Raw genomic sequence first — 18,650 nt, 5'->3', positions numbered from 1 at the left:
ATGCTCTTTTGAACGAGCCAATGATGTGTCTGCCTGTATAAACAGGCTGAATGACAGCGAATGGGTGGTGACGTCACTCGCTCGTTCAAACAAGAGTCGGCTCATTTAAAAAGACCCTAAGGCCGCTTTCACACATGCGTTCAGGTAAACGCTGCTCAAAACTGGCATTTTACTGCGATTTCGAGCCGTGTTTTTGAACACATTGTTTGACAGCGCTTTTTATCGCCCCCCATCATGTGATGGCAGATGAGTTGCGTTTAAAAAAACTCAAAGAAATTGAACAGCTAGCGGTCGAAAATTGTGGCGTTAGAAATGCCACGTACAAGCGCAGCTCTACGAGGCCCCATTGAAATCAATGGGAGTGTAATACTGTGATTAGCTAATTGTGTTAAAAAATGGCCAGTGTGAGAACAGCCTTCAATGCGGCGGTACATCGCTCCCATTGATTTCAATGAGACTAGCGCTCAAACGTGGAATTTCTAACGCCGCAATTTTCGGGTGCTGCCTGCTCTATTTTTGCACCTCATCACCCATGTCAATTAAAAAACACTGTAATATATGTACAAAAACGCAGCGCAAAATTGCTTTAAAGGGGCTATGTCATTCGAAAAACAAAATCAATGCTCACCTATTCCTCCCCCGTCAGTCTACTTACTGCATCTTCTCCTCGCTGATCTTCTCCAGTCCCCCGGGCCACCTCACCGCAAGCCGGCCGGCTCCTCTTCTTGCTATGATGCGTCCATTCTCAGCAGCCTCCTTCCTGCAGGTCCGTGTAGGTTACGCCACTAGTGAGGTAACGTTCACTGCCTAGCAAGGAATGCCGAGCTATTTCCGAGAATGTGCATGCCCGCTGTCTTGCCGCGAGAGTTCATATAGAATTGCAGAAAGCCCATGTGCATGCACAGTCTCTGCAATAGCTCGGCAGTCCATGCAAGGCTATGAACACTGCGTCACTAGTGACATAACCTACACTGACCTGCAGGAAGGAGACTGCCGAGAATGGATGAGTCGTCACCGGAAGAAGAAGAATTGGCCGGCTTGCGGTGAGGTGACCCAGGGGACTGCAGGAGCCAGGAGAAGATCAGCGAGGAGAAGATGCGGTAAGAAGACCGATGGGGGAGGAACAGGTAGGTATTCCTTTTTTTCTTCTAATGACAGAACCCCTTTAAAACACAGACGCTGCGTTTTGTGAATGCATGTATGAGAGTGGCCTAAGGCTGCTGTCTCACTTGGCGGGGATTCAGTTTTCCTGTTCTGTTCGGGGAGCGGAAGGGGGGAATTCCCTGGCTGAACAGATCCATCTTATGACGGAACAGGACAGCACCAACGGACCCCATTGACTATAATGGGGTCTATTCGGTTTCCGCCTCAGCTGCCCGGCATTTTACCGTGAAATAGAGCGCTGAGTGTTGTGCTTTTTTTCCAGTATTTTGTGACGGCTCTGTGAGTGTAAATAGCCTAATTGGCTGTAAGGGGTCTGTGTGATGTCCGTGAAATACATGGAGGGGTTATACGCCCGTCTGAATGGACCTATGACTGTTCACATTTGCTTTGTAGGCTGCCACAAATTACATACAGATGACAGACACCCCTCGATGGACTCCGTTGTAAGTCAGTTGGGCCTGCCAATGCCGGCGAAATCCATTGTATGACAGAGCCAGTACTACTTTGGGGTTTGATTATAAGCAGACCACAGCAAAGTATGAATATAGCCGCAGCTACACGAGAAAGAGGAGGCGGTTTCAGATTTTTTTCTGATGGCGCTGCACTCTCACCCTGGTGTTGTGTCTGGCATTGATGTTCAGCCCATGCTGATCAGTAAAGGTTCCAGAGATGCACCATCAGTGTTTGGCCGCTTTCACACGGGCAACACAATTGTGCAATTTTCTCGCAATGCGACAGTGCTACAAATTGCATGTATGTGAAGTCCATGCTTTCCAATGGGTTCCTTTACATTCGCGATGTAGCGCAGAAAAAAATTGCGACATGCTATATACAGCGGTCAGGGTCCTCCCGCTGGTCCCCTTCACTCCGGCACACTTGCTTGCAGTCCTTAGCTCATCGCTCCCTGGTTATGGGGTTCATAGGCCCCGCCTCCCGGGAGTGATGGCTCTGACTGGTTCTCGAGCGCCAATTGTCAGCCAATCAATGCAGCGCTCAACTAACCAATCCGCTGGCTGTGAAAATTGAAATATCGCCGTGAGAAAACGCAGCAATATGGCACAAAAACGCGGGAACATAGCTGCGATATCACTGCAATATCGCTGTCACCTGTGTGAAAGAGGCCTTAGCGCTCATACACATGGCCATATACATCTGTGTGTTCTGTATCTGTTATAAGGCACCCATAGGATGCCTACAGTTTTGTATAGGGGTACACAAAAAATGTTTTCCATACATGAAGATCTTCAAGAAGGAAATAGCGACATGATGCATTACAGAGACGTTCACTTCAAGATAGGATAAAAGGTGCAAAAAATCCTAAAAGGAATATTTAAGAAGGTCCCCTATCCAAAGACCCAATACATAAGAGGCAACTATACTAGAAATAACTATATAAATGTTAAAAGGTTGGGTATTAACTCATAGGGTAGCTGCTGTTCCAATAGGTGGCGCTGTGGAGGATTATCCTATCACTCATTTCCATCACATGCAACATGCAGAAATTGCACAACATAAGTAGTTCAGTAAGTAGAGAAGTATTACAATGGTACCAATTTCTTCTAACATAGTGAATTAGTTTGTGCTCTAGGCCCATTAAAGCAACCCTCCGGTTTTAGGATGAAATTCTGTCCCAAAACAGGAGGGACCTGCAGTTCTTTTCTGCCACACTTTAATCCGTTGCTTCCAGGCCCCATTTTCAGCTGTCCAAGATGGCTACAACAATTTTCTAACCATCTAATGCACATTATGCACTGCTTTCTCATCAGAGGAATGGAAGAGAGTAACAACTGCAGTCAATATACCCCATTCCCCATCAGTCCCAGAACAGAATTTTGTCACAAAACCAGAGGACCCCTTTAAGACTGCTGTAGACCATTATACTTTCAATAAGAGAAATAAAGTGACAAACCAGTGCAGCTGTGTGTGCAGAAGGACAATTCAGGCTTGAAGAGTGTTCTCTGTGAAAACTATCAGGCGCCACTCTTTTAAAGCAATACCATTTTTATTAATTCAATGTGTAAGAGTCTGCTCCCACAATATTTCCCACTAAGCTATGGGATTGCATCTTGGGGTTCCATCACAGATGCTAAAAACAGCAATGTGACGGAACCCCCAAACAGGAAGGAACATTACCTTTTTCTTTCATAGGGCTGCCTGTCCACGGGCGAGTTTGAATTGCGTTACCTGCAGCAAAATCCGGCCACGGGGAGCGCAGTGAAAGCTGTCCATAGTGTTGCTATGGAAAGCACTTCCCCCCTGTCCACGAGCGTAGAATCATTGCGATTCTCCGCTCATGGACGGCAAATCGCAGCATGCTGTGATTTGCCACGGTCCTCCGCAGTCAGCCTATCTGTCAGATAGGCTGACCGGCGGAGATCCGCCTGCCGGCTCCTGCTCCCGGGTGGCGGCTCCTGCGGCGGAGATCCGCCCATGGATAGGCAGCCTAAGTGAAACGGACACCACTTTGGCGTCTGTTTGACAAGTGTTTACGTTAGTTTATTTTATATTTGGTGTATAGAATAACATAGTTGACAACTCTATAACTGGCCATAGTGAAGTAACGCACAAGTTTGAGATCGCTCCACCATTTAAATGGGTTGTCCAGGATTTTATGATTTATGACCTATAATCAGGATACGTCATCAGTAGTTGATTGCCAGTAGTCTGCTGATCGGTATCCACTCCAATCAGCGGATACTGGTCCTGCTGTCATTCCAGACAATGGTGGAAGCAGATAGCTCTGGTCATAGTGTAGCTGCATGGGTTATTATTGTACGCAATGACAGTAGGCCCAGCTAAGATCTGATCATCAGGAAAGCGGAGCGGTGGAGCTCCATCATTGAACTATTGATGATCTATTCTAAGGATAGGTCATTAATAGTAAAGTTCCGCACAGCCCCTCTAATACACTTATAAAATGCAAAGTTTAAAACAGCATGTCGTAAAATGTCTAAAAACGCCAATAGCAGCATTGTGGTGAAGTGACTACCCAAATAATAACAACACTGCCAATGTATTAGTACTAGCCATAGACATAGTACTGAAAGTTTTATCATTGCCAACAGAAGAACTAAACAGGGCAAATGCTCAAAGGAGTTAAAACACAAGAAAAACGTGGTCTAGCATAAGAGCACACAGAAACATTCGCATTTATAGATTTGTAAAAGATGATGTCATTAAAGTTGTCCAGCTTTAATAGACCTAACCTCATGATAAATTATTAATAGCTGATTGGCAGAGGTTTATGATTGGAAATTGTGCCTGTGATACAATGCTGGGCCACTGCACAGTGTACAGAACTGTGTGCTTCTAAAACACATTGGCTCCAAGCACGGACAGCTGATTGTTGAGGGTCTTGGGCGGCATACCCATCTGATCAGCTATTGACCTATGCTGTGGTTAGGTCATCAAGTCATTTAGAACTGGAAAACTACTTTAGTCCTATTACTGTCAGAGACGATCAATGAAGCTGGTATAACTCACTTCAGTGCCAAAGACCACCAGGGAAATTGGCATCAATCCCTTTACTACTGTGAAAGTATTAAGATGATCTGTGTTACGCTTGTTATTCAGGGGTTAATACAGCTTAGTCTGAAGCTCTTTAAGTAGCACAAACTTGACTAAACAGTCCTTGGTAGAGAAGGATTTGAGTGTTTCCTGGAGACCATAGTTAGTCATTTGTTATCGGAACCCCAATGGGTCCCTCTGATTCCACTGCATCTTCTAAATTGATTATTGCGAAGGTGTGCATGCAACCAGCTGACACGACACAAATTGTGTATCAAAAGCAGTATACTTCTGATTTATTAATAGCATCATGGTACATATATATACTCCAAATGACATCGCAATAGAGATACATACCCATAAAGTCCTAAGAACTCAAGATAGCCCCTAGTTTTTAATGATTAACATATGTTATCACCTTAAGGTGTGTATTACTACTAAAACATGTGGTTTCCAAGAAACAAAGAGAAGCAAAACTTAATGGAGAATAAACTTATTAATATCACTGCTTGGCCTAAGGAATGCATTTTTTTTGGGAGGGATGAGCAGCTCCTCTTATCAGAATGTAGGTCTCTCTCATGAAAAATGCCTGCGGGAGGCAAATACAAGAATCTAATACATTCTAGAGTATAATATGAACAAGTTAACCATTTAGCTGCTGCTATTTACTAAGAAGGAAGATATACCAATATATATATATATATATATATATATATATATATATATAAATATATGTATATGGCATATTAGCCTAGACTGATTTAAGAAATTATCACAGAAATTACATATATTTATATATATATATATATATATATATATATATATATATATATATGAGCATATAGTAGAATACATATATTATTACTATAACACATTGTATCCGCATTTTTTGCTTTTATTAAAAGTAGTAATGTATGCATTCATCACATTATGAATTCATTTGTCAGTACTTAATGATTTGCAACTTTTAAGGTGTTATCTCCTATGACTAGACACTGAACCTTTTTTTCCACTTTGCATTATAAATAAAGTTAACACTGAATTGGTCCTTAGAGAACAGTAGTGACTTCACACAGTTGATTTCTCTTGCTCTTTCTCTGATTATCATTGCTAATTAATTCAAACACATGACAAAACCCACATCCAGGTAGCTTTATTGCCAATTCTAAATTAAAAAGGAGTGTTCTAACAGTTTTTGGTAGAGTATATGGGCAAAGTAAAGAGACCAGTGAATTGCCAAATACAGACGGAGGCTAAGCAACAGTAAATGAAAAGGCATGGCAAATACCAACTTTTGTTTATTAGAATTGTTTACTGCTGTTTTTAGACTCTGTCCTGGTGGACGTCACAGGATCAGCAGTCTGCTTAAGTGATTTCTTTTGCGCATGAATTGAATGTCTTGTTCATGTTATTCTGAGTATATGTGTTCTATTAAAGTGAAGACAGTAAAGGGCCATTTACACTGAACAATTAGCGTTTAAATGAACAAAATTGAGCAATAATTGTGCAGTGTAAATCCAAAAAAGTCTTTAACTATTTGTTCACTTCTTGTTATCGCTGACTTTCAGCATAAAAAATATTGCTGGATCACGGGCTTGTTACTCAGTGTATATGCTCTCCGCTCAGCACTTCAGATAGAAGGTGAAGCGCTAAGTGAAAAGCCAATGATCCAGCAGTGTTCTCTGCCTTTCTAAACACTCTCTGCAAGGGCACTAATGACTTTAGCGAGGACATCAGTGCTTGTGCAGTTGTTTAGATGACTCTCATTCCGTCTAAATGGGACTTTAAAGACTCTTGTAGACTTGAGTTTGCTTATCACATCCCGTCTATTAAAAGATTCACAGACAGAAAGAATTTAGGACCTACAATTGCCACACTTTTTTCCTCCCTAAGACAATGGGCATCGTGTTGAAGGTTTCAGTCTCATATTGGTAGCTTAGTATTTATTCAGTCTAAGGTCTACTTGACAGCCAGATTGCTGCAACTGTAGTTTGGGACTCTGGACTAATGTGTTAAAAGACTTCAAGGAAGTTCCCTTTAGTAGTCATTCAGGGAATAACATTGCAGCAGGGATTCTGAATTCACAGAATTCTAAGTTAGCAGGTTAAAAGACTTCAGGAAAGTCTTTTCGTTAAGTACTCATTCAGGGACCGAAATTGCAGCTCCAGCTCATCTGGGAGGAGTAATAAATGTCCAGGGGACAAGGAAATGACCCAGTGGAGGTCGTGCTCAATAAGCCATGCAAATGGGCACTCCAGGAGTGCCAAAAGATGAGTGTGCAAGAGCTGGATGTTTGGATGTGGATAGAGAAAGTTTGTAACAGATTGTAAAAGATGGGTAAATGATCATAGATTCAGAATGAAGAGCTTTGTATAAAAGTCTTCGTTGGAAAGATGAGAATATGGTCAGAGCATGTAGAAATGAGAAGAAAAACTGTGAAATCTGTTATGCAATTCCATTACTTGCCTTAAAAAGAGTTAACTTTTCCATGTCTTCAAAAAATAAGGTACCTTCCAGTTGGAGAAGTGCGCTCCGGCCAGAGAGCAGAGAGTAGTTTAAGAAACTGTATATTAGGAATATGTGCTTGCATGATTTTATTAAGTTAGTAGGCTTGATATCACTGTTCGAAAGGATATATTTTTTACCTGATTTTGCTACTTAATTAATAATGTGGATTTATCATTTTGTGTGTGTGGAGGGCCCATACATGTGTCATTGTTTGTTATATGTCTGTATAAGTTATGTGGTTCATGTGTACCATTGGATAGCTTGGTATAGACTGGAAAAGGCATGCACAAACTATTGGCCAGACCACAATGAGTGGAGCTAGGTGATGTAAGGGAAGGGAGGAGACATACGTAGGATTTCTCCGACGTGACAGCCTTTTGTTCTACCTTAACACAGCCCAACCTAGCAGAGAAAAAGTGTTTCTCCATTCAAGTGGAAAATATACACTTTTTGTAAAAAAAAAAAAAATCAAGCACCTAGAAGGTGGTGTCATTTTGTTTCGACACTCAGCATGTGATTACATCTCAGGCATATGATTGGAGTTGTTGTGTGATTAGATGAATGGTCTTGCCCCATGAAAACATAAAAGTGGTTCCAGCTGTCGCCTGTAGAAAAAAAAAAAAGTTTTCAGAGTCTACTTGTGTGTACTGGATTTTTTCTGCTTGTGTAGAGCTTCTTGACCACTAGATGCCTCTACGATGCAATCAAAGAGATATCGCCCAGTTAACAGAGGGGACGCATTATGGGAATGTGAAAAGCTGGATAGAAGTATCAAGGACTTGCCTGTCATCTGGGCCATTCTTACCAGACTCTTTAGAGGTGTTGGGACCAGTGGATGTGCCAAAGCATGCACACAAGGCCATCAGACTCAGGATGCCATTGTCATACCACCGGTACAGAGGATCATTTGACTGTCCGACAAACACTAGCAGCTCTAACTGTTTCATTGTCCAGAGACAGGTGGCACCATCATTACAAGCCCCTGTGCTTGGCTGAGGATCATTTGCTCTCACAGCAGCCATTATGTGTACTCCGTTTCATACCCACTATCGACACTGTTTGCAGTGGTGTCATCAACAACGAAACTGAATTACTACAGAGTGGAACCCGAGTTGTCTTCAGCAACTAATCCAAGTTACGTTTGGGCACTGACAACAGCTGTGTTCATGCTATTGTGATGGTCTGGGTTGGGGGGGGGGGTCATTGCATACGACAGTCAGTCACTCCTAGTAGTAGTACAAGGGAAGCTAACAGCTCAGCGTTCAGGACATCCTGCAGCCACATGTGTTGTCTTTTATGACAGGGCTTGATTAGTGCTACAGTTGTTAGCTGAAACGCGTTGCATTTTTATACTGCAGATCTCACACCAGAGACCTATTTCTGATTGTATTTTGCACCAATAAACTGGAACCTCCATTATCCAACCCTAGACGTGGACCCAGTGTATTTCATATATACAAGGCTATCCTGGATCTTTAGAGGGGAGAACATTTTCAGCCCCCTGCTGATTTCCCTCCCCTCTACTGGGTGAGTAAACTCCAATCCTCCTGACTTAGTGTCTCTGAGCGCTTTATTGGTTCATGTTTAATTGCTTTTACCCCCACCATTTTGATTTATGGCAGGGTATATTTTTCTTTCCATATGCAGCTCTCCACTGAAAGCAGGTCGCCAGCAGCACAAATTGTATATCCCTCCAAGGGCTGGGCATAGATTATGCAGTAGCCAAAGAAACAGGTGAATGGATCCTTATCACCAAAATCACATGCAGCAATGAAAAAAGACTTCGGCAGCATCCAGGGTGCAAATTGATATCCAAAGTTTTATTCCCCCATCACAGAAAAACAGGCAACGTTTCGGCCATGTTGGCCTTTGTCAAGCTCACTCATAGTGGTGCACAATCACATATAAATAGTATCACAGTAAAGCAATTAACAAATCAAAACCCTCCAGCTAGTTTGCAACCCCTCCTAGTCACAGATGTCCATTTGCATACAATTATCTCAGGTGCCAGCATCTCCCTCCTCCTCGAAGCTGTCATCTCCATGGTGATCACAAGTGTGTACTGTCGGCGTCTGCTTTCTTCTACTACGCATGTGTGAGAAGATCGCCGGTATCGCGTTGTCCCATTGCAACGTCATCCACTACGTCATGGGTGACGCCCACATGATCTCAATAAACATATACCGCTATGCTGTGGCTCAGCCGGCATAAAAAAACAGCATTTCTGAACAGACTGCACAGTTTAGTCAGTGAATAAATGCATCCGGGATTCTGTGATGGGGGAATAAAAGTTTGGATATCAATTTGCAACCCTGGATGCTGCCGAAGTCTTTTTTCATTGCTGCAGCTCTCCACTGAGGTGGATTGTGTGAGGATTTGTAAAGACCTCCCTGGTAACATCGTGTGTCGTCATCTATTTCGGCATGCCAATACGGTTATTTCTATGAACTGCACAATACAATCCTGTAATTTGCTTTAATTCTATTGGTCCTTTAATGGAGTTCAAGAAATTCTTCATCAGACCTGAACGAAACACCTTTATGCTGCTAAGCTGACTAAATACGAGGATGCTCTCCTAACCCCATCTAATCTAACCATTAGGAGATGTTCTGCATTGAACCCATATGGGTCCAAAGTGGGAAAGGAAAAACGAGGGTAAGCAGAAAGATGATAAAGACCACAACAACTGCCTTTAACTCACAAAAACAGAAAATTAAGAAATGTCAAAGAGAATTCCATTCCTAATATAGTTTTTAAGTTTTTCTTGTAGATGCCTTCAGATATTACAAAAAAGGGTTATGCAAGACAAGATATGTTCTGGGTTGCAATGTGACGTACAACTACGACAACCACTCCCATTAGGATATCAGGCAGTACATGTAATGGGCGCAGCGAATCCAAATGTCCTTCAGCTAAGCACTTAGAAATGGTTCTAACAGGCAAAGAGGTCTGTAATGATGGCGCCACTTGTCTCTGTATGGCGGAAAATGAAACAGCTGCTTTTGTATTCGGATCATAGGGCTCACCTTGCTGAGTTATGTGAAGCCATAACAATGTTTCAGGATGGTCTTCTGGCATCATCTGAACACATTTCGGCCTCATGTCCACGGGCAAATTATGAATTAGGATCCGCAGCGGATGACCCGCATGCGGATCCGCATCCCATAGGGATGCATTGACCACCCGCGGGTCGATAAATACCCGCGGATGGTCAATAAAAGTGATTTTTTAAAAATGGAGCATGAAAAAAAATGGACCATGCTCCATTTTCGTGCGGGTCTCCCGTGGGGACGGCTCCCGCAGGCTTCTATTGAAGCCTATGGAAGCCGTCTGGATCCGCGGGAGACCAAAATCAGAATATACTCACCTGCTCCGGATCTTCCCTTCTTCGCGGCTTCATCTTCTCTCCGTCGCGGCCGGATCTTTTTTCTTCAGACCGGCGCATGAGTGCGGCACGCAACCGACGTGCCCTGTGCATCCGCCGGGCCGAAGAAAGAAGATCCGGCCGCGACGGAGAGAAGATGAAGCCGCGGCGAAGGGAAGATCCAGAGCGGGCGAGAGGTGAGTTTATTCTTATTTTAAGCGCTCATGTCCGCGGGGCAGGAGGGACCCGCTACGGATTCTCCATGGACATGAGGCCTTCAGGAAAGAGGAGGAGAAAACATACCTGGACAGCACTTCAAGGAGAATGATTTAGCCCTTTCCAATCCAATTTTGGATTCAGGCTTTCTCTTTTTGCTGTTATACAACGCTGCCATTTGCTGGCTAAAGCCAGTGTGTGTGCGCCAGAGAGGCTCCGACAGCAGAGTGGGTGGCAATAGACGGTAAGAATACCCTGTCGGACGTCTTCTGACATTGGAGCTGTACAAGCTTCAATCAGAACGTAGGAAGTCGTCAGACAGTGGATTGGAAAGGGTTAAGTGGTCGAAGCACATGCATTTGTTGTCCTCAAACGTAATGCATAAAGGGAAGTAACTAACTAAATTGGAAGCAGTGTCCAGGTATTTTTCCTCCTCTGCTGTTCCCAGACAAAATGACCTAGTCTGCTTTTTGCCACCCACATTATAAATGCCTACCATTGTCCCTCACTATTAGAACACTTAATTTCCCCACCATTATGGGAGAATGTGTATGGAATTGAATTAAATGGTCCATATCACTAATCATGGGTAATTTAAGAGACGTTATCTCATCATCATTTTTGCATTCATTGGCTCAAGACAGAGTTGTTAAGCTTGGCTATACAAGACCCACTAACTAGATCGGATGTCAGTCCCGTGATGGCAGATGGTTGGAAAAAGAGGAATCGGCATGTTGAATTTTAACATGCCTGATTCTTTGGTTCAAAGGGAGAATGACAGTGGCTTATGCTCGGTTTACACGGGCATATCCCAATGTAATGAGCACCATTTAGCATGCAAGTCAATCAGCACTCATTTAATTTAGTTTTACACAGGCTGAGACTCAGCTATTGGAATGAATGTTCATACCCATCAGTAGTGCTGATCCACTAGCATTTTTATGCTTACATAAACAAGCTGATTGCTCGTTTGTTGACTGATCGTTGCTCCTTTTACATGGCCTGAGTGGCGATAAAATGGGCATTCTGAGGAACTCTCAGGCCTGATAATTAGCTGGTGTAAATGGACCATTCTCCTCTCTCAATAAGGGCGAAGTCAGATGAGCGTTTTTTTTAAGTGCGCCTATGTGCACACAAAAAAAGCATGTCGGATAGAACCATTGGTTTCCTATGGTGTGTTCAGATGTTCGTCTTTTACAGGCGCAAAATACTCACACCTGCAAAAGATAGGACATCTGTGCATCAGAAAAGTCTGTGCTGCGCCAAAAAATACCCCGCGGGGAGTCCCCTCATCACTGAACACTTTGACAGCACTGTCATAGTGTTCAGTGACAAGGGGACTCCCCACGGGGATGAAGGAATCCCCTGCCACAGCTGTGCCAAAGGACCGCGATGCCATCCCATTGCTTTCAATAGGGCTGGTGCTATTGCTGACAGCCCCATTGAAAGTAATGGGATGCAGGCAACCCCTGAAGTGATTTTCAGGGAAGGGCATGAAAGATAAGCCCTTCCCTGAAAATCATCCCTAGCTGCTGTAAAAAAAAAAGAAACATTACCTCTCCGAATTCAGTGAATGGCTGAGCACTGCCTCTGATTGGCTGAATGCTGTGACTAATCACAGGTAGCGCTCAGCTGTCATTCAATGAATGGCTGAGCGCTGCCTGTGATTGGCTGAGTGCTCAGCCAATCAGACACAGCTCTTTCAGGAGGCAGGGATTTTTAAATCCTCAGCAGGAGAAGAAGATGCAGAAGAGTGCTGGGGAAGCCAGCGACAAGGCACGCCGGAGCCCAGACAGTAGCGGAGAGGTTATGCTTTTGTTTTTTTTACAGCAGTTAGGGATGATATTCAGGGAACGGCTTATATTTCAAGCCCTTCTTCGAAAATCACTGCGGGGGTTGCCTGCATCCCATTGAAAGCAATGGGCACGGAGCTTCGTTCATGCATATTTTTAACATGTGTGGAGCGTTTCTTTTTCCGCGCACATAGGTGTTCAAAACACAACGCTCGTCTGACTGAGCCCTTAGAAGAAACACACACGCTCAGGCATGCTGAATGTGCTTTTTGGGGGGGGGGGGGGAGATGTAGGTGAAAGCTGAACAGCTATTTCAAAATATATTTTTGAAGAATGTAGACATGGGTTAATGCAGTGGCCCATTCTGACTAATTTCCACCAAATGGTTGAACACATTGACATTTGTCACATCTGTTATTGTCAGATGTTCTATGACTTTGTTCCTCTTTTTGAAATAAAATTTTAAAAGTGGACAAAATAATTTAACAACATATGAAAGCTGAAAGTATTTATCATAATTACTTGTGAGGAACTAATTAAACTTTAATACTGATTAGGTCTGGAAATGAACCATTATAGCATAGTTAACAAAAAATAAAGTTCCAGCACCAGCAGAGGATAGAAAAATGCAGTCTTTATTCAGTACATACAGTTAGGGCCAGAAATATTTGGACAGTGACACAAGTTTTGTTATTTTAGCTGTTTACAAAAACATGTTCAGAAATACAATTTTATATATAATATGGGCTGAAAGTGCAAACTCCCAGCTGCAATATAAGAGTTTCCACATCCAAATCGGAGAAAGGGTTTAGGAATCATAGCTCTGTAATGCATAGCCTCCTCTTTTTCAAGGGACCAAAAGTAATTGGACAATGGACTCTAAGGGCTGCAATTAACTCAGAAGGCGTCTCCCTCGTTAACCTGTAATCAATTAAGTAGTTAAAAGGTCTGGGGTTGATTCCAGGTGTGTGGTTTTGGATTTGGAAGCTGTTGCTGTGACCAGACAACATGCGGTCAAGGGAACTCTCAATTGAGGTGAAGCAGAACATCCTGAGGCTGAAAAAAAAGAAAAAATCCATCAGAGAGATAGCAGACATGCTTGGAGTAGCAAAATCAACAGTCGGGTACATTCTGAGAAAAAAGGAATTCACTGGTGAGCTTGGGAACTCAAAAAGGCCTGGGCGTCCACGGAAGACAACGGTGGTGGATGATCGCGCATACTTTCTTTGGTGAAGAAGAACCCGTTCACAACATCAACTGAAGTCCAGAACACTCTCAGGGAAGTAGGTGTATCTGTCTCTAAGTCAACAGTAAAGAGAAGACTCCATGAAAGTAAATACAAAGGGTTCACATCTAGATGCAAACCATTCATCAATTCCAAAAATAGACAGGCCAGAGTTAAATTTGCCGAAAAACACCTCAAGAAGCCAGCCCAGTTCTGGAAAAGTATTCTATGGACAGATGAGACAAAGATCAACCTGTACCAGAATGATGGGAAGAAAAAAGTTTGGAGAAGAAAGGGAACGGCACATGATCCAAGGCACACCACATCCTCTGTAAAACATGGTGGAGGCAACGTGATGGCATTGGCATGCATGGCTTTCAATGGCACTGGGTCACTTGTGTTTATTGATGACATAACAGCAGACAAGAGTAGCCGGATGAATTCTGAAGTGTACCGGGATATACTTTCAGCCCAGATTCAGCCAAATGCTGCAAAGTTGATCGGACGGCGCTTCACAGTACAGATGGACAATGACCCCAAGCATACAGCCAAAGCTACCCAGGAGTTCATGAGTGCAAAAAAGTGGAACATTCTGCAATGGCCAAGTCAATCACCAGATCTTAACCCAATTGAGCATGCATTTCACTTGCTCAAATCCAGACTTCAGACGGAAAGACCCACAAACAAGCAAGACCTGAAGGCTGCGGCTGTAAAGGCCTGGCAAAGCATTAAGAAGGAGGAAACCCAGCGTTTGGTGATGTCCATGGGTTCCAGACTTAAGGCAGTGATTGCCTCCAAAGGATTCGCAACAAAATATTGAAAAAAATATATTTTGTTTGGGTTATGTTTATTTGTCCAATTACTTTTGAGCTCCTAAAATGTGGAGTGTTTGTAAAGAAATGTGTACAATTCCTACATTTTCTATCAGATATTTTTGTTCAACCCTTTAAATTAAACGTTACAATCTGCACTTGAATTCTGTTGTAGAGGCTTCATTTCAAATCCAATGCGGTGGCATGCAGAGCCCAACTCGCGAAAATTGTGTTACTGTCCAAATATTTCTGGCCCTAACTGTAATTGCAAGATCTAAACCCTGAACATAGCCAGATTGTTTAGACGTTTTGGCAACTACAGCAAGCTTACTCAGAGCCTAGCCTATATCCATAGTAATGCTTTGTTGGGTATTTGGACCAGAACTCTGTTTTCCTCTCTGGGAATTACAATCTAGTACAGATGGAGATTAATTATTTATTAGCATCCAGATATAAAAATGCAGACAGCGAGATGGTCTCAATGCAGCTTCCTGACCAAGAGACCATTATTCTCCCCTCAGGACACACTAAAAGTTTTCCTGGACATAAAAAAATAAGTAGTGCTTCATATTGGAATGAATTCTAATTTGCAAGTAAAAAAGGGAACAGTAAAGGGCTGTTTACATGGGACGACTATCGTGCGAAATTTGAACTAATTTGCGCAATAGCATTGCGTCTAAATGCACAGCCACCGTGCACTATTTGCTAGCAGTTCACTGCTCGCTCACTTTCGAGCAGCATGAAAATCATCATTGGATCACTGATATCTCGCTGAGTATAAACGCTCCCTGCTCAGCTCTTCACAACCATTTCCAGTATATCCCAAACATGCTCAATGGGGTTACAATCCAGTAAGTTTGGGGGCAAAGGCAGTGTGGAGAATTCATTGTTATGTTCCTCTAAACACTCACTGAGCTTGATGACAAGTAGTATTGTCATGTTGAAAGATGGCACTGTGGTCAGAGAAGACTTGACGATATGGGTGCTGATGGATAGCTAACAGGTCCCTGTAGCGTTCACCATTCAAGGATTGTCGTATGATGACCAATGGCCATAGGCTATGACACTGCCACCACTTGCCTGTTGAACCCCAATGGTGCACCCATGGGATATGGCTCCATGCTGTCGGCAGACCTGACGTATGGTTCAGCAGGAAATTTCGTTAATCACTCCAGAAAACCTTCTGCCATGTGTCCAAGGTCCGTTAATGTGTTTTCTGGGCCTATGTGAGACATTGTTGGCAATTATGTGGGGTCATCATGAACCCCCCTGTTGGTCTTTGGCTATAAAACCCAAGTCAACGCAAGGTATGCCCCATGGTCATTGTGAAAACTTCCCTATCTTTCTCACTGTTGTATTGCTGAGGCAGTTGGTCTGCTGTGGCATGTCATTGCTGAAATACCAGACGTGCCACCTGATGCTCACCTTTAGGATCAACCACACGTGATCTGTCAGATATCTGTGCATGGTTCAACCAGCCTTAGTAGACTCTGGATACTGTGGTTATGAAACAGACAACAAGTGCGACTGTTTTAGAAATACCGGCAGCACACCTCTGGGCACCAACAATCTGCCTGCAGTCAAAGTCACTCAAGTCACCATGTTTACCCATGGCTGCTAAATGTTGCTTTCTGCAGAGTAGAGGTCAGCATGTTATCAGAGAGAAGATCGGGACACTGCTATCATGTCACACCTCGTTGCCGAATACAAGATGTCACGCGCCAATCAGCATAGATGGCAAGGAGAGCACAAGTTCCTGAAGTTCTGTAGTTCTATCTACTGTTTATCATCTACCTGTTTGGTGATGAAGATCTCAATGAAGCAAGGCCACTTTCACACCTGTGATTATATTGTGCAGTGTTCAGCTCCATCATAGGAATTGAAGAAAAGTAAAAACAGAAGCACATGGCAGACCCCGAAGCATGCGGAGCAGTGCTGTCTTAATAGCATTTGGCGCCTGAGCAAAGCATTGTACATATATTTATTTTATTGGCACTTCAAACAAAATTGGTGTTGAAACATTAAAAACATACTGTGAAGCAACAACTAATCAACATGATTAAGGCCCAATGTCCATGGTTCATGATTAAGGCCCAATGTCACCCGTGTGGAAGAACCGCAAATCAAGCCACCCCTAGGGAAACATGGGCATCTGCACATGAATTAAAGCATGCAGATTTGTTTTGCTGACCTTTTGGTCCGGAAAACAAATTACAGCATGATCCATTTCAATGCGGTTCCTGCATTGAAGTTAATGGAAACCGTCCGATCCACAGCCCGTCCGCAATTGAATTGCAGACGGGCCGCGGAATCACGCAGGAAGTAGGAGTTTCAAAAAGGACTCTACTGCGCATGTTCGGCGGCCGGCGCTTCCACACACATCTGCAGTGATGAAAATAGAAGACACGTACAGATACGCAGAAAATCCGGTGTCCTCGGCCGCGGGCAGGGTTGCAGAGGAATCCGGTCCGCCTGTGGACATGAGGCTTAAAGGGTTATTTACCTGGAAATATATATTATATGGGGATGTGTCGGGAGCACCGGTGACCTAGACCAGGGAACCGGAAGTCTAAGTCTCTAGGGTTCATTTTCCTTTTGCTCTGTGGATGTCTTTTTGTTCATTGTGCCAGGCTACTTCACACTAGAAACTAACGAGACGATGTACTACGCTTCACAAAATGATCCAAACATCCGTTCGGCTGGAACTCTTTCTTTTTTTTTATAGGAATTATGGATAATTTGATAGTGAAACAGAAAGTGACAAAATTAAAGTCTTCACACATGGCATAAAAAAGATTGGAGCCGAGTTCATATCCTGCCACACAACATTATCATATATAATACAAGGTGCATTGAAATGGTAACATACATAGATTAGTATGGGGCCCCTATGCTTGTGGGGCCCCCGGGCAAGTGCCCATCAGGCCCATGTGTTAAGATGGCACTGGGGCTGAGCCAGCCCTGTTGACTATAATGGGGTGGGCCAGGCTTTTGTCCTGCTCTCTGGCAATTTTCTTGGATGAAATAGTGTAACATGCTGTGTGATACAGTCCAGGATTTAATGCCAGATTGTCCAGGATTAGAAAAAAAGAGCACTACTTTTCTCCATGTACTATGCTCGGTATTGCTACTTAACCCCATGTGGTAGACGTGCCATGCAATGACAAGTGACAACCAATTACTGAAAAGTCCAGAAGGAAATTAGGAAAATGTTGGAGCAGGATTTGCATTTATCATTAATGTAACTTTTTTTATATAGATTTTAAACATAATTAGTAGACAGTAAGTTTTTTTAATTTTTTTTTACACAGCCCATAAACCTAACGCCTATAAGAGTGTGTTCATCCATATTTTAGCTGAAGATTTTGGTGCAGATCAGCATCGAAATCTGTAGAATTTGGTGCGCAGATTTTGATGTGGATCCGCAGCAGCCTGTACCATTTCATTTGAAGGGGTGAAGTATGCTGCGGATCCACGTCAAAATTTGCACCAGGTGATACAAATTTTGATGAGTCCGCCTCACAGTGGGATCTGACCCACGTTACTGCAGGGACCAGTGCGGCTCTCACCTTCTCCCGCGGCTCTGGTTTGGTGATGTGCTGGCTGCCGCCCAGCCGGCACATGCGCAGAGCCGAGCCAGGTCGCCGGGAGTGACATTTCTGTGTGGGCCTCTGTGAGACCCGCACAGAAATAGAACGTGCCGCAATTTGTTTTCCGCGTGTATTTTCACACGGATAAATCATGGCTGTCTGCATAGGATTGCGTTTTGTAATCCAATCCTATGCAGGCGGGCACAGGCCTAAGGCCGGGCTTACGCGAACGAGTCGGATTCCGCATGCGGATTTCCGCAGCGGAACACCTATGATCCATTGTGGAAAATAATTGCGTATGGTCACAGAATATGGCGGATGTGTGTGATTTTCCACGTGGATGTATGTGAATGAACGGTGTGTTGTCTGCTTTGAAGAAAACTTTCAAGCAGGGAATGACATTAGAACATCACACAGCCCGACCGAAGATTCATTCCAAATCAATCTCTTTCTCTTCCTTGTCCAGCCAGA

The sequence above is a fragment of the Eleutherodactylus coqui genome, chromosome 2 (genome assembly GCF_035609145.1).
Source record: "Eleutherodactylus coqui strain aEleCoq1 chromosome 2, aEleCoq1.hap1, whole genome shotgun sequence".
NCBI classification, from domain to species: domain Eukaryota; kingdom Metazoa; phylum Chordata; class Amphibia; order Anura; family Eleutherodactylidae; genus Eleutherodactylus; species Eleutherodactylus coqui.
Note: the sequence above shows the minus strand (reverse complement) of the source record.